Source organism: Schistocerca gregaria, chromosome 2, assembly GCF_023897955.1.
Source record: "Schistocerca gregaria isolate iqSchGreg1 chromosome 2, iqSchGreg1.2, whole genome shotgun sequence".
NCBI lineage: Eukaryota > Metazoa > Arthropoda > Insecta > Orthoptera > Acrididae > Schistocerca > Schistocerca gregaria.
In genome coordinates this window covers 628,367,390-628,391,953 of record NC_064921.1, presented here as the reverse complement: position 1 = coordinate 628,391,953, position 24,564 = coordinate 628,367,390, and the positions used below count along the sequence as shown (strand labels likewise).

Below are 24,564 nucleotides of genomic sequence, written 5' to 3'. Positions count from 1 at the left end.
GATATTCAGTTAACCCATCCCTTATCCAGCATCACTGTAACTTCATTTGAACAATTCTTTTATCAAAATTATGTGGAGCAAGTCAGTTTACAGGATGTGTATACATGATTAGTGTTAACAATAATGAACACAGTATCATTTTATTCCTAATCATGCAATTTTAATTTAAAAACTTTTTTAGCTACCAGTTTTGGAACTTTATCAATGAAACAGAAGGAGTTATCCAGAAACAATGATTTTAAAATTATATTTAAAACTTACTTCAGTACCTGCCTGTGAGACATTTTAGGCTATTGTTAACAAAGAGATAGAGGGGCTGGCCAGTACTTACCTCAGCTCAGTACAGCTGATAGATACACAAAACAGAACAGAAAATTTACATTCCTAGCTTTCGGAACTTCGTTCCTTCATCAGAGAGTAGAGAGGGGGGAAAGGGAAGAAGGGAAAGTAGATTCAGTTCTCACAACCCAGGATATGAAGCAACAGGGAAAGTAAACAGGGAGGGTAGTAAGGATGGAGGCATGGTTGTCAGAGGGAAGCCAAAGATATTCTACTGTAAGTACTGTGCCAGCTTCAAGCCAAAAAGGATGCATACAGAAGTACAGAGGTATATAGTATAAAGATAAACACAACTATGTAGGAAGAAAAGATGTGTGAATGGCTAAAGAGGAGAGGGAAAAAGGAGAAAACTGAAGAGTAAATGGGAGTGAGGTTGGTTAACGTAGGTTCAGTCCAGGGGGATGGCGGGATGGAAGGATGTGTTGGAGTGCAAGTTCCCATCTCTGCAGTTCCAAGGACTGGTGTTGGGTGGCAGAAGCCAAATGGCATGTACGGTGTAGCAGGTTCCTAGGTCCCTAGAATTATGCTGGAGGACATGCTCTGCTACTGGATATTGGACATCCCCTAGGTGGACAGTTCGTCTGTGCCCATTCATGAACTCAGCCAGTTTAGTTGTTGTTATACCGATGTAAAAGGCTGTGCAGTGCAGGAATGTCAGCTGATAAAAGATGTGTTGTTTCACATGTGGCCCTGCCTTGAATTGTGTATGTTTTACCAGTAACGGGGCTGGAGTAGGTGGTTGTGGGGGGATGCATGGGGCAGGTTTTACAATGGGATCGGTTACAGGGGTAGGAACCACTGGGTAGAGAAGGTGGTCTGGGAATATCGTAGGGTTTGACAAGGATGTTACAGAGGTTAGAGGAGGGGGGGGGGGGGGCACAAAGGGCAACTCTGGGTGGTGTGGGGAGAATATTGTCAAGGGATGATCTCATTTCAAGGCTTGACTTGAGAAAGTCATATCCCTGGCGGAGTAATTTTTTTATGTATTCCAAGCCAGGATAATATTGGGTGACAAGGTGGATGCTTCTGTGTGGTCTGGGTGTAGGAACATTGTTGTTGGACGGCGAGGAATGTATTGCTCGGGAGATCTGTTTGTGGACAAGGTCTGCAGGATAGTTGTGGGAGTGGGAAGCACTGGTCAGGTTATTGGTGTAATTGTTGAGGGATTCGTCACTGGAGCAGATACGTTTGCCACGAATACCTAGGCTGTAGGGAAGGGAGTGTTTGATGTGGAATGGATGGCAGCTGTCAAAGTGAAGGTACTGTTTCCAGAATGAGATTTTCACTCTGCAGCGGAGTGTGCGCTGATATGAAACTTCCTGGCAGAGTAAAACTGTGTGCCCGACCGTTGTTTGTTTGTGGGTTTGATGTGGACAGAAGTGTGGATGTGAGCTTCCACAAGATGAAGGTCAACATCCAGGAAGGTGGCTTGGGTTTTGGAGAAGGACCAGGTGAAATTCAGATTCAAAAAGGAGTTGAGGTTATTGAGGAAATTAAGGAGTGTTTCTTTCGAAAGCTAGGAATGTAAATTTTCTATTCTGTTTTGTGTATCTATCAGCAGTACTGAGCTGACTTAAGTACTGGCCAGCCCCTCTATCTCTTTGTTAGTATTTGTTTCACATCTTTATATGAGATTTTCCATTAATCATTTTAGGCAATTGGGCAAATGATTGAAAATAGCTACTGGCAGCTTTAACAATGGGTAATATAGGTCAGTTTTTCCTTCTAGTGGTATACGGGTGCACATCAGTGTCCTTCTCAAATTGTAGTGAATTATTTATGACAAATTTCATTAGGGAAAAAATGTAATGTGAAAGACAAGCTAAAATGCATAATTCCTTGAAGTGGTATCTACGTGATGTCCATGGGTGAACACCATATATTATTGTCGTTGCTCAATTTTATGCAATCAATAATTTTTTTAAGTGAACCAAAGAAAATTATTCCATATGATTGAACACTCTGGGACTCCCTTTGTGATTTTACCACAGTAACCAAAAAACTAAAATTTTCTACCTTTCTGAAATTGTCTAAATTATCTAGCACAGCCTTTTGCATTCTGTCTGTCTAGTATGATTCAGACAAGCTGTGTGTAAAGTCATCAGTTCCATAAAACGTTTTTTATTCTGACAATAAGAGACTATCATGTTCTACACAATCAAAAGGCTTTCAGGGATCACAAAAAATACCAACTGGCAGTATATTGTTATTTAAGGCTTTTACCATTTGATAAGTGAATGTAGCTCAAGTTGTCATCCATAAAGACCACCCCATCAACAATGAAAAACAATCAAACAATTTAAAATCAAAGATAGTAGATTAGATTAGATTAGATTAACACTTGTTCCACAGATCATGAATACGACACTTCGTAATGATGTGGAACGTGTCAGGTTAATAAAAGATGTCTGTACAAGAAATTACATTACACAAAATATTGCATGACACTAATGATTAAGGTTGTTTTTTTTTTTTTTTTTTTTTTTTTTTTTTTTACATCTAAAAATTCAGCCAATGAGTAGAAGGAGTTGTCATCTAGAAATTCTTTTAATTTATTTTTAAATGTTAGTTGGCTATCTGTCAGGCTTTTGATGCTGTTTGGTAGGTGCCCAAAGACTTTTGTGGCAGCATAATTTACCCCTTTCTGTGCCAAAGTCAGATTTAACCCTGCATAGTGAAGATCATCCTTTCTCCTGGTGTTATAGGTATGCACACTGCTATTACTTTTGAATTGGGTTGGATTATTATCAACAAATTTCATAAGGGAATATATATACTGTGAGGTTACTGTGAGGATCCCTAGATCCTTAAATAGATGTCTGCAGGATGACCGTGGGTGGGCTCCAGCAATTATTCTGATTACACGTTTTTGTGCAATGAATACTTTTCTACTCAACGATGAATTACCCCAGAATATGATGCCATACGAAAGCAGTGAATGAAAGTAGGCATAGTAAGGTAATTTACTGAGATTCTTATCACCAAAATTTGCAATAACCCTAATAGCATACGTAGCTGAACTCAGACGTTTCAGCAGACCATCAATGTGTTGCTTCCAGTTTAACCTCTCATCAATGGACACACCTAAAAATTTTGAAAATTCTACCTTAGCTACAGACTTCTGTTCAAATTCTATATTTATTACTGGAGTTGTTCCATTTACTGTATGGAACTGTATATACTGTGTTTTATCAAAATTTAAAGAGAGTCCGTTTGCTGAGAACCACTTAATAATTTTGTGAAAAACATCATTTACAATTACATCACTTAGTTCTTGGTTTTTGGATGTTATTACTATACTTGTATCATCAGCAAAAAGAACTAACTTTGCATCTTCATCAATGTGGAATGGTAAGTCATTAATGTATATCAAGAACAGTAAAGGACCTAAGACCGAACCCTGTGGGACCCCGTGCTTGATAGCACCCCAGTTTGAGGAATCAGCTGTTGTTTTAACATTACACAAACCACTTATTTCAACTTTCTGCATTCTTCCAGTTAAGTATGAATTAAACCATTTGTGCGCTGCCCCACTCAAACCATAATGATTTAGCTTATCTAAAAGAATTCCATGATTTACACAATCAAAGGCCTTTGAGAGATCACAAAAAATACCAATGGGTGATGTCCGGTTATTCAGAGCATTTAATATTTGATCAGTGAAAGCATATATAGCATTTTCTGTTGAAAAGCCTTTCTGAAAACCAAACTGACATTTTGTTAGTACTTTATTTTTACAAATATGGGAGGCTACTCTTGAATACATTACTTTCTCAAAAATTTTTGATAGAGCTGTCAGAAGAGAGATTGGGCGGTAGTTGTTGACATCCGACGTATCCCCCTTTTTATGCAATGGTTTTACAATGGCATATTTCAGTCTATCAGGGAAAACACCCTGCTCCAAAGAGCTATTACATACGTGGCTGAGAATCCTACTTATCTGTGGGGAACAAGCTTTAAGTACTTTGCTGGAAATGCCATCAATTCCGTAAGAGCTTTTACTTTTCAGTGAGTTTATTATTTTACTGATTTCAGAGGGAGAGGTTGGTGGAATTACAGTTGTTTCAAACTGCACAGGTATGGCCTCTTCTATTAATAGCCTTGCCTCTTCTAGTGAAGATCTAGATCCTATTTTCTCCACAACATTTAAAAAAAGATTATTCAAAATATTTTCAATTTCTGATTGTTTGTTAGTGCACTTGTCATTCAGTTTTATTGCACTAAAGTCTTCCTGTGCTCTTGGTTGCCCTGTTTCCCTTTCAATAATATTCCAAATTGCTTTAATTTTATTATCAGAGTTACTGATCTCAGACATGATACACATGCTTCTGGACTTTTTAATAACTTTTCTTAGTACCACACAATAGTTTTTATAATATTGAACAATTTCGGGGTCAGTACTCCCTCTTGCTGTTAGATACAGTTCTCTTTTGCGGTTGCAAGATATTCTTATTCCTTTAGTTAGCCAAGGTTTATATGTTTTCTTGGAATTATGTTTAACTATTTTCTTGGGAAAACAATTTTCAAATACCCTTAAAAATGTATTGTGAAATAAGTTATATTTCAAGTTTGCATCGGGTTCCTTATACACTTCATCCCAGTCTAGCTGCTGTAGGCTTTCCCTAAATTTTGCAATATTTATATTGTTAATTGAACGCACTGCTTTGAAAGTCTGATTTATTGTACTGCATGGAGCTATGTCATGTACTGTAATAAGCTGTGCACTATGATCTGAAAGACCATTCTCAACAGGATAAGCATTTATGTCCTTAAACTTATCTTGGTCTATAAAAAAGTTATCTATCAATGTACTGCTGTTCTTTGTTATCCGAGTAGGAAAATCAATGACGGAGCTCAAATTGAAAGAACTGAGTAATGCTAAAAGGTCATTCTTCCTATTACACTCTTTCAGGGAATCAACATTGAAATCCTCACAAATGATAATTTGCTTCCCCCTGTCTGACAGATAGCACAACAAAGCATCCAAGTTTTCTAGAAGTAGCTGGAAATTCCCTGAGGGGGACCTATACACTGTTACAATTATGAAAGTGCCATCATTTAGTTTAAGTTCAGTGGCACATGCTTCCATATGTTGCTCTACACAAAATTTTTTAGTTTCTAAATTTTTTGCACTGTGGAAGCTTTTGACATATATGGCAACTCCTCCTCTCATCATATTATCTCTACTTACATGTGCAGCTAATTTGTACCCATTGATGCTAACCTTTTGCATATCAGTGACAATGTGATGCTCAGACAGGCATAGTATATCTATTACATTCTTGGTTTCTATATCTTCTAAACAAAGCAGAAGCTCATCAATTTTATTCTTCAATCCCCCAATATTTTGATGAAATATACTAACAGTATTTTTCACTTTACTTTTGTGAGTATCTTGAACTTTTTTAACATCTTTAGTACTTTTATTCTTCAATCCCCCAATATTTTGATGAAATATACTAACATTATTTTTCACTTTACTTTTGTAAGTATCTTGAACTTTTTTAACATCTTTAGTACTTGCCTGGCTGAGTTTCCCACTGGACACTGATCTTACACTAAAAAAGAGTTGCCACTATGAGATGTAGTTCCTCCCCCCTTTAAATTTCCTGCTATCAGCCCAGCCAGTTTACCCTTCCCTTTCCTGTTGAGGTGTAGGCCATGTCTAGTATAGTCCCACCTACAGAGTGAATCAACAGGAACCACACCAATGTGTGACCCCGCACCAGATCCAAGTAGCCGTTCCAACTCCAAATTAACTCTCCTGACAGAAGAGGTCAAATGCGGTCGGTCGTGGCGCTCCAGAACCGACACAAACCCAACACTGGTATGATTCGATGCTGATGCAATCTTTGCCAGGTCACACTTTATGCTGTACCCCGGATCTCTGTCAGTACTGTTGCCCGGCCCACCCACAATAACCACTGTGTCTTCCTTAGTAAAACCTTTACATAGTGAACCTAAATCCTCTGTAACCTGCCCAAGTTCAGCACTAGGTTTGAAAAAACTTGTGACCTGGTAATCCAACCCTAATTCATCCTGCAGAAGTTGGCCCACACCCCTAGCATGCGAACTACCTAGCAACAAGACTTTCTTTCTCTTTGCAGACTTCCCTACATTCTTAATCAATTTGCTGCTGAAAGCTTGTTGAGCCCTGTCTACATCTACTTCTGTGAGAGGCTCATCAGTTTCTGACTGAGGCAACAGGTCAAACCTATTTTGTACATTAATAACAAAGCTGTCAGAAGAATTTCTTGGCCTGTTCCTCATGCCTGTTGCCACTTCCCACCCCTGTTTACCCTTCTCCCCCCTTAACCTGCCCAGTTCTCGCCTAGCCTCATCTAACTCAGCCTGAAGGGCAGCAATTTTCCCCTCCTGTTCCACAATCTTCCTATCTCTACTGCATAGCCTACAGAACCACTGATGAGTCTCGCTCATTTTCCCAGTTCCCACGCCACTACAGTCGCCCCAATGAAAAAAGTTACTACATCCATCACACCAGACCCCGGAGCTAACGATCCTACGGCACGTCAGGCACTTTACACTCATGGTACAAATCTATTTTAGTGACAGAAAGACAATTAAGTTACCGGAAAACAATGAAAATACGTGTACGAAAAATTAGGCCTACTCGCGACTATGTAAACAGTGGTTCAGAAGTTTTTTACTGGAAATTACTTAAGAGATGACGATACTCTACAGATATAAAGGGGCAGCAAATGTATTTAGCACACTAAACTATCAGTAAATGCACTTAAGATTGCGGTATGAAGTTTAATCTGAAAACTCAAAAGTTCGGCCTGGCCGCGATATGTAAACAAAACGAACTTTACGTGATTACTGTGAAAATACGCGAGTAAGACAAAAACCTTTAATGGTACGCTTGCAGAGCACTATAATTAACGTAATAAATTAGTTTAAACTGTTAAAAATCAGTTTATTACTACTTATACTCTGTATAATCTGAATGAAAGTCCAAATCCATAATAGCTGTTTATTTTTATAGTTTTATATTTTTTATAAAAATTTGTTTTTGCGGTTTTGTTGGTTTAATATACTTTGCCATCTAGGAGTAAGCCTTAATTCGTGTTTTGTTATCTTGTGGATGTAACCAGGCCGTCTAGTTTTCTTAGCTGTAATTTTAAGTGTACTTTCTTCTCATAAGTGTAATTGTTAATATTTTTGATCTCTTGTAGTGGATTGTTATTTAACACTGAAATCAATATTGTTACTGTGATTTCCAATGTCCAACCTGCATGTCCTTTAATTTGGGTTCTACTGCTAGATATAGCAATTTTCAACCCATAATGGGTTGGTGCATGCTCAGCCTCACAGTATTCTGTGTGTAGCACTGTAAGGTGCAGTTTTATTTGATGAATGCCAATATATTTAAAAAATTTTAGTATGTTAACAGCTCCCAAGAATTGTATGTCCTTTCATTCCTTGTTTCCACTGCAGATTGTCATGTGCTGTCCAGGCTTGTTTTTTGACAGAGTTTTGTTTTTATGCACACTTGTATCTTGGAAGTCATGGCACATGTGACTACATCTAAGCCAGGTTCACACACACACACAAACACACACACACACACACACACACACACACACACACACACACACACACACCTAATGTGGTGCCAAAGATTGTGGCTTTCTTTAGTGGCATCATGAGCTACCATTCATACTGGATGCCACAGCTTTCAATATGGCATCAATAGTGTATATTATGGCTTTTTAGAGCTGTGACAAAGAGCTAAATACAAGAAAGACAAAACCCAAATGTTGTATCCAACAATAGCTTTTGCACAGGGATAAATCAGGGACCACAAATATCTTTATAATATAAATAACATTGAGAGACAGAAATTCCATCTGCAGTGGCAAACTAACTACCAGCTGACATGTAAATATCATCCACAGACACACCACTCTTCAAAAATTTAGAATCTCATTGAATTTTTTGTTATAGGCATTTCAAATAACTAATGTTTAGTTTAACAGCTGCCTTGTGGCAGTCTGGAGCTATTTCCTGTATAAAATCCGCAATTTATGGAATGTTTGGTCTCACAAATCATGAAGCTTGTACAACTCACTGTTTTTGGTGACAAATATTAAGATTATTTACTTACTTATTCAAAAATCTTTTAAGACTGTGGGATATGTCAAGCAAATATTGCACACACACACACACACACACACACACACACACACACACACACACACACAATGCTATTCTTGTAGTTCCAGTAGCTGTGAAAGTGTACCTGCTGACAACTGTTTTCAGTTATTTTTAGAAATAAATTAAAAACATACTGAAATTGAATGAATTACAGCTGAAATTAATAAATGATAACTATGACAGAATGCTCATGTTTAGAAATCCTACCACCAGGGAGCACTGGTGGTAGGAAAGTGGTACAACTGAGCTGAACTTTTTGTGGCATGACAAAAGGTTCATCTCTTAAGTTGCACCACTAAGAACTGGGCATTCGCATGTGCAATGCCATTACCTGTGGTGGCACTTTTCTTGTGTGTGTGAACCCAGCTTTACTGTCTGCTTTGTTCTGTAGGTTATGTTGATCATTGTCACCTTTTCTTATGTAGTTTCATTCTGTATGCAGATATAACCTGAAGATATACCTCCAGGATTGAAACTGGTCATCATATATGGAAAAACACAATAAACAGCCAATGCAAATTTGGACTTTCACTCAGTTTAATATAGACTATTTTACCATCTCTAATTTTAAATTGTTTTATTGTTCTTCACATGATGTACAAGTTCTGTAGCTGTGGTTGCCTGACCTAAAATGTTATTTGTAGAATAATGAGAAATTCATGTTAGGAAAGGTGTGGATCTCTGCACCACAGTGGTTTCACATCCTTCATTTGGCTAAATAACATCAATTCCATCTGTGCATAAAGATCTGAGAATAAACAATTTTTATGCACTAAAAATGAAGTTATGTGAAAATGAAAAGTACAGTACTTATCTTTGTTGGTTCTGATGGAATATTTTGTGTTAAAGCCTACAGGTCATACAAGATCCAGCAAAATGCAACATCCTTAATCTCACATCATAAAACCACTAAAACCAGGGCAGACTAGGCACAGCTCTGGCAGTTCTGCTGAAGGTGAAACATTGCTTCAGTATGGCTCTGCAGAGCACAGACATTATTAAGAAAACAACAAGTGTAGTAACAAAATAGTAAATGCTATAATTTATTATGCATTTGTCATTTATAGCGAAAGTTTTCATGTATCAAGAAGTGTTCATTAAGCTCACATTTTCCCAGAGATTGCATCTTCACTCACAGTAATCACCTGAATGCAACGAGTTTACTGTTCCCAATCACTGTTTATTTATTCCTACAGTTTGTTTCAGAGGTTTAAACTTTGGCATCAAGAGGGTTTATCTGAATTAATATGGCTGGTAGGTGCTGTGCTATGACTTTGGATTAACCAGTGGGACTGTCTCCAGTGATACAGGCTCTTTTGCCTGTCTGTTAAATCACATACAACACATACTTCCTACTTCATTTGATACCAATAGTAGTCACATTAAAACTTAACCATAAATATTTGTATTTAAACTAGTTTTGTTGTGTATCTTATAAAACATTACAGTTCTTTATGAATATAAAAGAAAGAAACATTCCACATGGGAAACGTACATTAAAAAAAAGGTACTGTGACTTACCAAATGGGAAAGTGCTGGTAGATAGACACAATAAAAAACACACAAACACACACACAGATATCAAGCTTTCGCAACCCACAGTTGCTTCATCAGGAAAGAGGGAAGGAGAGGGAAAGAAGAAAGGATGTGGGTTTTAAGGGAGAGGGTAAGGAGTCATTCCAATCCCGGGATCGGAAAGACTTACCTTAGGGGGGAAAAGGGACAGGTATACGCTCGCACACACACATATCCATCTGCACATATACAGACACAAGCATACAGTTCTTTTATCTTTAGATAAAATTATTTCATGCTGCTTTATGTATGACAATAGAGTAATCCAATACATGTTCATCATATTTATACAGAGACTAAAGCAGTAAGAAAAATCAGACTTCAGGCATATATATTAAAAACTCTAAAGCATCTCAGCAAAGCAAACTATACCATCACACCACCATCACCACCATCATACTTCCAAATCATCTCAAACCAACTTATCTCTCATCATCTTCTCTTAAGTAGCTAGTGTTCATATTTTAGCAAGTGACTAATTATCATGTTCAAAGCAAAATATCATCATGAGTAATTATGTGTTGTGTGGCATGGATGTTGGAATAATGGATTAAATAAACAAATAACAAGGGCACAATGTCATAAATTAGTCAAAAGACAGCAATAATTTAGTACATAAAGTAGATAGATTCTTATCAAAATGCACATCATGTCAAAAGTTGAAGGTTAAGTGAATAAACTGATCTTATCATGTGGCTGAGTTTCAGCAAAGGTAGTATAATGGCAAAACACTAAGCCTGTTGGGGTGAAAATGAAAGAATCCAGAATTATTATTGTTATTATTATTGTTATTATTGTTACACATCATTAAAAGGACAAAAAAAAATATTTCTGCTTTGTGATGGTTCATAAAATCATCATCTCATCCTAGTTAAAAGAGGATGCAGTAACAGAAAAGATAACTGCTACAAATGATCGGAATAAAGAGATGATGTAACAACGAAGTTGAGGTGAGAACTAATTCAACATGTCCCACAGCCTTATTCGCACCAAGCACAAAACTCACAAAAATATGAATCATACTAGCGGTTAACATCTTCAATAATCAAAATATAGAATCCTACATACCAGTTCATTACAAAACATCATTCCAATCAAATACAATATTATGTCAGAATTTACTGTACCAACCAACCATTAGTATTTCTAACATAAAATATAATACACTGTAATTAATAGATGAATCAGTAAAAATTCTCCTCCACAAACAAAATCTGTATACTTCAACTTTGCTACTGTACTTCCATACAGATCTCTGTTTTATCTGGAGGCTTTTTTCAGTTCTCCACAATTCAATTCTTTCACAATTCTGTCACCACATATAATACTAACTGCACACTCTTCAATTACTCTCTCTCTCTCTCTCTCTCTCTCTCTCGCTCTCTCTCTGTCTCTCTCTCTCTCCCTCTCTCCTTTCTTCCCTAACCCTTTCCCCCTCCACTCTCATTCTCACTCTCTCTCTCTCTTTCTCTCTCTCTCTCTCTCTCTCTCAGCATAGCAGACAAATCAGAATTGAATAACTTTTCACCACAAGTGCACATTTAAAATAAATCATCATTCACTACATACTTACCAAGTTCCTTCACTTATTTTTAAGCTATTTCCAAAATGCACTCCAATACTTCTCCCACTGGTTGTGATGCAATTGTTAAGAGAATATAGATAGTCTTTGCCACACTGATTCTTCAGACACAATAGATTTTGAGTTACTGTCGGCTATCCCTGTTGGAAATCCATCTGGTTTTGGCAGCATCGTTATATCAGATACATTACTTTTTCTGTTCCCTCACAAAAATTCTTCATTCATAATTAACAAAACGTTTTACGTTCTCATCTGTGCAAGTAATTTTCTTATATTAAAAATATGGTTGAGACTATTGTTATTCTGAATGGCTATAGCATTCAGATAGATTTTTGGTCAATATTATAACAAAATGCATGTTATTTATATGTAATTAAAGGTTAAAACCATTAAATGTAAAGATATGGTCACATAATCAAAAATTCTCTGTTATTGGCTGACATTCTGGAAACATCACAAGCTAGGAGTAAGACAAAGCTACATATTTGCTATAGTAATGTTAGGCAAAATTCTGTTCTTCTGTATCTTTTCTTCAAACAGTTTAATTATTTAGTGATGGGGTGGTCGTAAGTTCCTATGGGACTAAACTGCTGAAGTTATCGGTTCCTACACTTACACACTACTTAATCTAACATAAACTAACTTATGCTAAGGACAACACACGCACCCATGCCCAAGGCCCAAACCTCCGATGGGGGGAGCTGAGCAGACCATTGCAAAGTGCCTCAGACTGCATGGCTTAGAGATGAGAAACACATCTACAGTTCTTAAGTAACAATGAAAAGGAATTTTGTGAAGGCTGGTAGGGGAAACCTTCTTTTCTGCAAACATTTTAGTTATTTAGTGATGGGAAATATATTTACAATTTTTAAGTAACAATACAAAGGAATTTTGTGAGGGCTGGTAGGGGAAATTTTCTGAAAGTTGATGTGTTTATGGTCTCTTCATTCTTGAAAAACAACCCAGGTTTTTATTTTGCGGAAATAAGAAATGTGAAAACTGCATCGCATGGAAACTTGTACCGATATACTATGACACAGTAATAAGGTACAGAATAGTCTTAAAACTGAGGGAATCTGGAACTGAATTGTTTGCTCAGACAATTCTGACAAGGTTGTCCATGGCAGTTTGTGAAAACATGCACAATAAAACATAGTGACATCTTTTTGATTCAGAAGATAATTCTCACTGTTAATTGCTGTCATTGTTACCAAAACTACTATTGTTTTCCATGTACCTCTTTTCTCAATTCTCAAAATTTTAGATAGCTTAATAATACTTGTGAGGAATTGCAAAACTTGTTTCCCTTCAACAGCTTTACACATTGCAGTTTTTCTGTATCTTCAGGTCATTGATTTAAACTACTGGTTATTTTGTGTATAAAAGGTGCATTGATGCAGTGAAATCTTAAAGAATCTGTTGCCCTGCCACCTACTTAATTGCTGCTGAAGCAATATGATTTCAAAGTACTTACGCATGACCAACATTCATTTTATCATAATGCCCTGGTCTTATTACATTTCCTCATACGTTCCAAGCAATAACCAATTTTTCTCTTTTTCTCAATCATACAGCTTTATAATAGGCTCAGTGGAGACAATTAGAAGCGGCAAATTAGTATCTTCAATGGCATGTTTGGGAATAATAATGTGGTCAAATGTTCTTATATGATTTCTCTGATTCTCTAAAATATACATCAGGCATGAAACACAGGTTCTCAACAGTTTAATCTGGTGTAAAATGAAGCTAAATAATGAAAATAGCTACTAAAACGTAATATGATACAGAATTTATAAATCTCTCACATAACTGTATTCTAAATAAAGCAAACTTAAGAAGGAAATAGTATTAAGCGAAGAGGAAAACAGAAAAATTGCATCCCTATGAGCAAATAGCATCCACAGTTCATGTATCTCCTCATTCTGTGCAACACTCAAAAACAATTTTTGGGGAGTATTTATAGATGTATTTGTACAATGTGGCACCACACACCACTTGTAACCTATTTTTCAAAACCTAAATTCCAAAACAATATACGCTGCGAACAACATGCTAGCCAGTGGTGTCACAGTCATCACATGACTCAAATGAAGTATTTTAGTGGGCTTTCAAATTATTTGATTTTAATTTATGGTTTTCTTTTCAAGAGGAAAAGAGCATGTTATGAGTATAAAACAACATAATCAAACATTTAAGATGACTTACAGAAAACAGTCATATACCCCATTCTCAACTTTAATCAGAGCTTCCTCTATAACTTCATAATATCTACCTCATATTTCATCATATTGACGTCAGACACATTAAAGTTTCCAACATGAGTTACAATATCATTCATCTCAGCAAGCAGTTCTGTTTGATTACTTGATATATCTGTTCTAGTAAGTAGGAGTAACAATTCACCAAACAGTTGAAGAAATGAGTCACTAATAGGCATATAAACAAGACTGAGATCATTTGATAGCTTTCAGCTGGATCTTCTCCAGTGATGTGGAGGAGAAGATTGGGAGAGAAGACAGCACAGAGGAGAAAGAGACAGATCAGAGGAGGAGGGTGAGCAAAGAAAGAGTCATGGGGCAGGGGTGGGGATGGTGTGGTGCAGCAGTTAGTGGAGACTGAGGCCAGGAAGATTATGGCATCAATGGATGTGTTGCAAGGACAATACCAATATACATAATTCACAGAAGCTAGTCTTATGGGGGTGTATCCAGATGGGATGGGTTGTGAAGCAGCCATTCAAATCATGTATGTTGTGCACAATGCTCAACTCTTCCTCCTGTAGCCAGAAAGCTTGCTGGCGCCACATTCATATCATATGTGGATGCCGTCTCTCCCTGTTAACCAGCAGTTTCCCTTCCCAACCCTCCCTACTGCTCCTTGTCTCATTTCTCCACTCACCCAATCCACCTGACATAATCTCTCACCCAAGTCAAGGTTCAGTGCTGCTTCTATTTAAGCAGTCAGGACAATGTAACTGTGCAGGTGTATGTGTCGGACTGGGGAGCAAACACTTATGAGTTTCAACAAGATTCAATCTTACATCTACTATTGTTTCTCATATACATAAATGATCTTCTATCTAATTATAACAAGCAGAATCATTTCTGTATTGTAATCAATCAAAAAAAACATATAACAACAGAAGTCATAGTAATTAATATTCTTTAAAGTATTATTGAGCAGTTTTTTCCTCAATTGCAAAAGACACAATATATTCAGTTCTGCACATCTGGCAATACTACACCATTGATGAGTGTAACACACAGTGAAGAATAATAACTAAGGTGGAAACATCAAAATTTTTAGGTTCATATTGATGAGAATTCAAACTGGAAAAAAATTCATTTAGGAACATCTAAAACAATTTAGTTCAGCCACTTTTGCAGATCTCTTGAAGAGAGGCAAATCAGCAATTTGTCATATTTATATATTTTCATTCAATAAGATCAGTAATGTTCTAGGGAACTCAACTTTAAGAAGGAAAGTCATCATTGCTCAAAAATGTGCTGTAAGAATAATATGTGGTGCTAACCATAATCATCTTGCAAACATCTGTTTAAAGAGTCAAGCATATTGACTTCTGCTTCACAGTATATTTATTCCCTTACAAAGTCTGACAATATAATATAATTCGACGGATAAAAAAATCTACTCACCAAGCAGCAGCAGGAGAACACACTTATGCAAACTTTCAGAGCCAGTGGCTCCTTTTTCAGCAGAAGGGTCGAAGAGGAAGGAAGAGGGTTGAAGGAAAAGGACTGGAGGAGTTTAGGAAAAGGGGTAGAGGTCATAAAAGTCAGCCTGAACCCTGAGTCAGGGGAGACTTACCAGATGAGATGAAAAGGAAAGACTGATTGTTGGGGACTGCACTGGACAAGATTTGAAAACCTGAGAGTTTATAGGTGGAAGACAGGGTAATATACAAGACAGAGATTACTACTAAAATATCATGCCTGAGTTGTAATACAGAAAATCTAAGTAATCATTTGTAACATGAGTGGGAGGGGTATGGTGAAAAATGAAAAGTTCAGAAAATGAAAGGTGCAGAAAACTAAAACTGAGTGAAGATAGGAGTAGTTACTGCGAAGTAATGCTGAGATGGAAGAAATTAACTTAAATTAAGGCCAGATGGGTGGTAAGAACCATGGACATGTTTTAGCGCTAGTTCCCACCTGCAGAGCTCTGAGAAACTGGTGTTTGGGGGAAGAATCCAGATGGCGCATGTGGTGAAATAGGCACTGAGGTCATGACTGTCATTTTGTAGAGAATGCTCTGCTACAGAATGTTATGTATTACTTGTATATACCCTCTGCCTATGCCCATTCATCCCAATTGATTATTTGGTGGTAGTCATGCCAATGTATATGGCCAAACAGTATATACATAACAGCTAGAATATGACATGTCATTTCACAGGTGGCTCTCCCTTCGGTTGTATAAGTTTTGCCGATTAGAGAGCTTTTATAGGTGGTGGTAGGTGGGTAAATAGGGCAAATCTAACATTGGGGATGGTCACAGGGGTAGGAGCCATAGGATAGGGAGAGGGGTGTAGAAACTATATAGAGTCCAACAAGAATATTGCGGAGACTGGGAGGGTGATGGAAAACAATTCTAAGTGTGGTGGGTAAAATTTCAGACAGAATGGATCTCATTTCAGGGCATGGTTTTATAAGTGATGGCCATTTTGAAGTAGCTGATTAACACATTCTAGACTAGGATGATACTGAGTCACCAATGGTGTGCTCTAAAAATTTTTTTTTTTTTTTTTTTTTGGATGGGTTAGCAGTACCAGAATTGATTGTGATGGCTTGGGAAATCTGCTTTCTAACTAGGCCGGTGGGGTAATTTCCATATGGACTCATGGTGAGTACATATGGAAATTACTCCACCAGACAGACAAGGGGCTGATAACTTATGGATCCCAGGAAAACCCCCTCCAAGTGACCTATGAAAAGATTGGCAGAGGAAGGAGCCATTCTGGTTCCCATGGCTGTACCCCTGATCTGTTTGTATGTCCACCCCTCATAGGTGAAGTAGTTGTTGGTAAGTATAAAGTAGATTAAGGTGAGTAGGAAGTATGTCATAGATTTGGAATCAGGTGGGCACTGACTGAGGAAATGTTCAGCAGCAGACAGACCATGTACATGGGGGATGTTGATATAGAGGGAGGCTGCATCAATGGTGACAAGGAAGGTGTGTGGTGGGAGTGGGACAGGCGCAGATTTCCGGTGATCTAGGAAAAGGCTGCTATCTTTGATGTAGGAGAAGAATATTTGTACTATGGGTAAAGGTGTTAATCAACTAAGGCAGATATATGTTCAGTCGGAGCTTTGAAGATAGCAGCTATAGGATGGCCAGGGTGATTGGTTTTGGGTTATGTGAGAAGTTCTACGGATTGAGGTGATAGTCCTTGTAAGGGGCCTGAGGTTTTAAGGAGTGACTGCAGTTGACTTTGTATCTTGATGGCAGACACTGTATGTAGAGGTGTCAGACAGCTGGTGTACACCTTCACTAACACACTCCTTTCAGTCAAGTACTACAGTGGTAGATCCTTTGTATGCTGGGAGGATAATGATGAAATCATCAGCTTTTAGGGAATTCAGAGCCTGGAGTTCTGCAGAAGACAGATTAGGGTCATGTTGTAGGGACCTGAGGAAGGGTTGTGAAGCAATGCTGGATGTGAGGAATTCTTAGAAGGTGTATAAGGGATGATTTTGAGGTAGTCATGGTGGATCAAGTTGGGATTGTGGTCAGTCAATGGAGGGTTTTTATCTTATTTTTTATTTTATTTAGTCCTTCAAATCCTATATGTATAGAATATATACAAGGATATTGGACATGGTTAGGTATTTACAAGATAAAATACAGTTTGTATTGCAATCCTAAGGACTAGATATTGAAGTAATTTAGCAAAGATTCATACCTACAACAAACCTTACAGGCAACATACAAAGTAGAATATTAATAATTCATCTTTATTTTTGTTGTTTGGCTTTTATATATTCTGTCAGACTGTAAAAGCAATGATCAATTAAATATGCCTTTACTTCAGCCTTAAAACTACAGAGTTTACCTATTGATTTAATATGGTTAGGTAGATTATTGAAAATCTTTCTCAGTATGTAGTGTGCCTTTTTGGTACAATGATGTTCTCACCTGTTTCATATGAAGGTCAGATTTTTGCCTTGTATTTTGTGCATGTATATCTTCATTTTTAATAAGATATCTGGGTGTCTATTGATATATTGTTTGATGAAAACTGATGTTACATAGATAAAAATGCAAGGAAGAGGAAGACCTGACAGTTTTTTGAATATGGGTCTGCATGATTTCGTATTGTTTACCCATTCAATAATTCTTAGTATTCTCTTTTGCTACCTGAAAAGTTTAGTATTTGTTGTTGTATTTCCCCAGAAGGTTAAGCCATATTCAATTACAGAATGCGTATAGGAGTAGTATACATTTAACAAGCTGGCTTTGCTGCAACAACTTTTTAAGGTCCTTATCATGTAACAGGTTTTGCTTGGTTTTCTTTGCAAATATTCAATGTGTATCTCCCATTTTGTGTTGTTCTGGAGCCAGAACCCCAGAAATTTAGTGCTGTCTACACTTTCAAGAACTCTGTCCCCAAGTTCTATGTTTGGGTGGTGTCTTCCTTATACATTGCAGAAGTTCAGTGCTACTGTCTTTTCTTTGTTTATAATTAGCTTGTTGTAGCTGAACCACTGTCCTACACTGTTCATTGTATGGATAGCGGAGTCTTTAAGTTTTTCTTCTGTTTTACCACTAATTCGGAAGCTTGTATCATCTGCAAATTGGAGGGTAGTTTGGCAATACTTGTTGTACATAAGATCATTGACATACAGGAGGAACAGAATGGGTCCTAATACTGATCCTTGAGGCACGCCATATTTCACATTTTCATATCCTGAATAGTAGTAGCTGATTTTCTTATGGTCAGTATATTGCACTTCAACCACCTGTTTGTGACCACATAGGTATGTCTTGAGCCACTCATTGGATATACCTCTAATGCCTAATTGGTCAAGCTTCTGCAGTAGGGCATTGTGGTCAATGACATCAAAAGCTTTAGATAAATCAAGACATATGCCTGTCACAAACTCACTTGCATCCACTTTAGAATAGATTTCATTAAGAAATTCAAATATTGCACTTTCAGTTGAATAGCCTTTCCTGAAGCCATGCTGTGAAGGAGAGAGATTTCTTTTTACTTAGGAAATCAGACAATCTCTGATAAAAATAGCATTTTCAAAAATTTTTGAAAATACAGACAGTAGGGCTATTGGTCTATAATTTGAAACACATTCTGGATTTCCTTTTTTGAACAGTGGTTTCAGTTTTGCTGTTTTTAAGCATGGAGGGAAGGTCCCTGATGCCAGTGAGCTGTTGCACAAGTGTGTCAAGGGTTCGGCTATGGCAAGACAGCATTTTTTAATAATTGCATCTCATATTCCATCAATTCCACATGAGTACCCAGTGTTTAAGGTTTTTATAATTGATAAAATTTCTTCAGTATTTGCGGGTGAAAGGAACAAAGATGTAGACACATTTCTCACACTATTGCATGATGGAGGTGATATTTGTTGAAGGTCCCTGCAATTTCTGTTGGGCAAGAAATCATTTGTCCTACATAACATAAGTTCATATTTTTATATTGTTTAGTTTCACTTGTTGTTTGATTTTATAACTTCCCATATAACTTTAGATTTGTTTTTTGAATTTTCAATGTGTTTGTCATTTTCCATTGTTTTAGCTTTCCTTGCAACATTTTTGAGGATCCTTTTGTAATTATTCAGGTACAAATGAAATTCAGGAGGCATGTTCTGTGTCTTTGCTGTATTGTGTAATCTTTTCTCTGCACAAGAGATTCTAATACCTGTTGTAATCCATTTGTTCTTTTTGAAGTTAGGTTGACATTTTTGGTTTTTAATGGAAATGCAGCTTCAAAGTATGACATGACGATTTCCATGAATTTTTCAAACTTTTTGTTAGTATTTTTACAAATATACACTTCATACCAAGTTTCTTCACTTAGTCTCTGTACAAAAAGGTTCATTTGTATGTTAGTGAATTTCCTTGCTTCTTTTACGAGTTCCTCTTTCTCAGTTATTTCACTTGTGGTGTGCAAAGCAATAAACTGTGCATAGTGATCACTGAAGCCAGTATTAAGATTTCCGGCATAGAAATTGTGATTTAAATCAATATCAGGTTTTCTGTTAGAAAGGTTTTGGGATTGGGGTTGCAAAGTGATATTTCCAGTTGATATCACATGTGAAGGAAAGTATGTTCTTCAGCAAAGCAGCACTATTAAATGCAGCTTTAGGGTTGAAAGTGAGGCCCTTGCATGATATAAATATTTCAGATAATTTATCTATCCAATTACAGTCTGTCATCAAACATCATGTTGTCAAAAATTGATTATTATCATTGTTATATTAGCCTTATGAACTTTGATGCAAAAAAGTTAGCACAGTTCAAAAGGAACAATGATGTATGTACTTACAATACCATAAAAAATGGCATTCATTATTCAACATTAGGGTATTCTTTAGCACAGAAAGGTGTGAGCAATGCTGCCACCAAAATTTTTGATCACTTGCCCAGTGATATAAAATGTCTGACAGAGGTCAAAGTTAAATTTGAAAGCAAACTGTAGAAGTTAACTGTTTTTCAGTTGCAGTTATTATCTGCCACGTTTGTTGTCTTGTTACTCAGTTTTTTCAGTTCCCTCATTCTTCCAGTTCAGGGGAATAATCTACAATTTCCATATTTTCCAAGTGAAGTAGTCAGTTTCAAGATGCTTCATGCCACAAGAACTAAATTTTATAGGTGACACAAAAAACGTACTCTATCCTAGAAAATATCCACCCGCTTCTAAAAGTGTATGAGAATTCTGTAATGCATAAAAATTCTGTACTCAATTTCTGGGAAGTGGGGTGGGGGCAAGTACCTCTTTTGCCCTTCACTCCCGCCCCCCTTTCCCCTCCTCCCTGCAGATGCTTATGCTTCTGCCTGTTTTCTAGCTGGTTCTTTCTCATTCTGAAGACACTATCATATTTTCCACAATTTCCTAATACTTAATTTAATCATTTTTTGGGGGTAATTTTTTTCATTGGGAATTTTTGAGCTGATTTATTGGGGCCTTTCATAAATGACTCCCTTGTGGTTTACATCTTTTCTGGTTCTTCATAAATCAGTAACAGACCCCATACTATTGAACTTATCACAAAATGAGTCAGTGCTCTTAACTTGAGACAGCATGTTTCCATATGTGAGATGTGATGAATGGGTCTTGTGATCCCACAGAATAATTGCTGGAGCCCACCCACGGTCATCTTGCAGACATCTATTTAAGGATCTAGGGATCCTCACAGTAACCTCACAGTATATATATTCACTTATGAAATTTGTTGTTAATAATCCAGCCCAGTTCAAAAGTAATAGCAGTGTGCATAGCTATAATACCAGGAGAAAGGATGATCTTCACTATGCAGGGTTAAATCTGACTTTGGCACAGAAGGGGGTAAATTATGCTGCCACAAAAGTCTTTGGTCACCTACCAAACAGCATCAAAAGCCTGACAGATAGTCAACCAACATTTAAAAATAAATTAAAAGAATTTCTAGATGACAACTCCTTCTACTCATTGGCTTAATTTTTAGATATAAATTAAGGGAGGGAAAAAAACTAACTTAAGCATTAGTGTCATGCAATATTTTGTGTACTGTAATATCTTGTACAGACATCTTTCATTAACCTGACACGTTCCACATCATTACGAAGTGTCGTATTCATGATCTATGGAACAAGTATTAATCTAATCTAATCTCTAACACCAATTTTCATACTTTGTGAACATTTTTCATTTCTCGGACACTGCATCTTCTGCAACCTTTTTAATAAACAAGAAACAAATAAAATATTGCAAATTTTCCAACATTTTAGCACTACTGATACTTTTTTCATAATTGTGCAACAATTTCCTAAATTTTAAATTCTAGCTTAAAAAAGGAGTTACCCCTTTTGTAGTACATTCTTTTCGTTTTATAACAATTTTTGGAAGGAGGATTAGATTTCATCCTCAGCTCCTTGTATTCTTATAAGCATTTCTCATTAAGCTCACAAGATTTTGCTATAGTCTGCAGATGCATGAAGGAATTTTCTGCAACTGTGCCACATCACTGAGTGATGAATGAAGAAATCTCAGTGTAGCCAGAGGGGAGAAAGCGTTTCACTGCCAGAGTCATATTATGAATAAAGTATTTGTTACTGGTCTATAATTAATTGTTGAATAAGCCATTGGAATATTAGTATCTGGTTGCAAATATGTCACAAAGTACCCTATTCTTCCCTGTACTCTTTACGATTTTATGTTGTTATTGCATTTTTTGTTTCTTCCACCAAATTTCTCCATCTTTCCCTGCCCCACTTTCCCTTCTCAGTTCCTTTTTTTCCAAGTCCTTGTTTAATGACTGTCCTTTATACTATCCCTGCCATCTCATGTTTCCAAGCCTTGTCTGTTACAGTGGTTCTCTTTCTCTCTCTCTAACTTTTTTCTCAAATAGCAGGTTCCGTGACTATATTTTACAACTCAAAGCTAACTAAATAATAATAATAATTTCAGTTCCTTTTACATAGCTATCATAAAATGTAGTCCAGTTTTCTGCTAATATATAAATATAGTTCCTGCATCTATATTACACAGTGTTACATGAAGAACTGTCCCATCTCATACAAGTTATATACAAAACTGGAGAGCACCCAACAGACTTTAAAAATGTGTCGCAGTTCCAGTATCAAAGAAAGCATTAGCAAACAGAGGTGAGCAATACAGGACCTTCAATTTGGTAACATATGACTCAAAGATGTTGACCTCTATCATTTTATGATGTATAGAAGCCAGGATACATACAGTGTTCACAGACAACCAGTTTTGCCGTAGAAGAGGTGTAGACACTTGAGGAGCAATACTCGGCTCATATTAATTTTTGAGAAAAGACTAATGAAGTGGCAAGACACATATATTGCATCATCAATTTAGAAGAAGCATATGACAGGGAAGACTGGCGATAGATTTTTAAAGTGTGTAGAACATAAAGTAGGAGCTACTGTTAAGTAGGGTGTACAACAGGGCTGCTTACTCTCTCCTGTCTTGTTCAGCAATCCATTCAGAAGGCAATAGATCAAGCTGGGGATGAACTATGAGCTATAGGAAGAATTAAAAGTGATGGAAAGAAAATACAGTCGAAATTCAATTTTATGTTTTCCAATTTTATATTTCTCTTTATTCTACACCATAAATTCATAGTCCTTGTGAAAAATCCATAAGATAAATGATAAAAAATTCCCAGTTCTATGTTTATTCCATGTTAGGTTACCTCGATTCTATATTATTACTCAATATCTCACTTGATTTTGTTCCATTTGCTTCCTGTTGACATTTGATTTGACTGAATGACTTATAAGTGACACAAAAGGCAGATGGTTCAGGTTGCCGGTAGTGGCAGAGTAAAAGCAATTTTTTAGGCCATTGCCCAAGAGGGGAGACTTGAGAGAGGAAATGATTATGTACTCCATGATCGGCACTGCCAGCACAACTTGCAATGTTTAGCTGCATCATGAAATTATGATACAAGTACTTCTAGGTTGCAGCAGCAATGGAAAAACAGGACAATTTATGTAAAGTATTCTGAACAGAGCCAATGTATGACAAAGGAGCCCATCCACCAAGTTTTCTTGTGCCACTTATAACTCAGTCTTGTCTTTTGTCATGTATTTGCAATGTACTGTATTCAGCAACAATATCATTCATCAACCTTTTAAATTCAAACATTGAGTCTCAAAGAATAGGCTTGGTCAGAATAAAGAAAATGTCACCCATACCCAGCTAGTGAGCTCTTGTTGGCTGGTGACTTGTTACATCACCTAACAGCCAGCACAGCCACCACACCACTCTAACAAATGTAATACGTTTATAGCTTATGAAACATTCAAAATTTCTAAAGTTTTGGGTTATAAACAGGCACAGAAGCTAAACATCAATGTTGGTGCAAGAATTTCCTTCTTCTCCTCCTAGGTAGCAACTTTATCAACACTAATAACTGACATAACCAAATCGTAAATCCATAAACAAACAAGAGGGGAATTTCAAAATTTTATGTCACATAGACATAATAGACCTATTAGGGAAAAAATTGGGTTTTGCTATTACTAATACTGTAGGGTACCATGCATAATTGAAAAGATTATCAATTTTGCTAATGATGTACAAGGAAATTGGGTCATTTCCCAACACACAACTGCCACAAATTACACCTTAAAACATGAAGTGTTGAGGGATCTTTCGCTTTATGTTTACCTGGAAAGTAGCACAAACTTATAGCCTACAACTGAAATAAACCAAACACTGTGAAATACAGTGAGTGCTGCTGGATTACAACATCCTTGATGTTTGTTTTCCACTTGCAACCAATAACTGTATAGCATGGTTATGATGCTAATGCAGTGGCTTCTAGCATATAGAGTAATAAAATGCAAGCCAAGGTTACTTGGTGGCTTCTTCCAAAGTATGGCCGATGTGATCAGTTTACAGTCAATCGAATGACAGTGGCTTCCACTTAGTTTTAATTTATATATTTATACCTCATACACCCATCACTAACATGCATTAATTTTACTTACTGTATTTCTGCTCAGAAACTGTCGACAGAATCCAAAATATATTGTGCCTCTACCGATTGCAGCCAATGTAGGCTACTCCATTTGCCTTGTCCAATGTAGGCTACTCCATTTGCCTTGTGCAGCACCACATTAACAGAACGTCTTCAGTGAACAGTTGTGCAATGGCTTGTTTGACTTCTTTGCAGTTC

At 36.9% G+C, this 24,564-nt stretch overlaps 1 protein-coding gene across 2 annotated transcripts in view; it reads left to right on the top strand.

Annotated features, from left to right (window-relative positions):
* LOC126334641 (ATP-binding cassette sub-family C member 12-like) overlaps positions 1 to 24,564 on the top strand; it is a 498,524-nt gene that overhangs the window by 431,388 nt on the left and 42,572 nt on the right. The gene's annotated exons all lie outside the window — the stretch shown is intronic.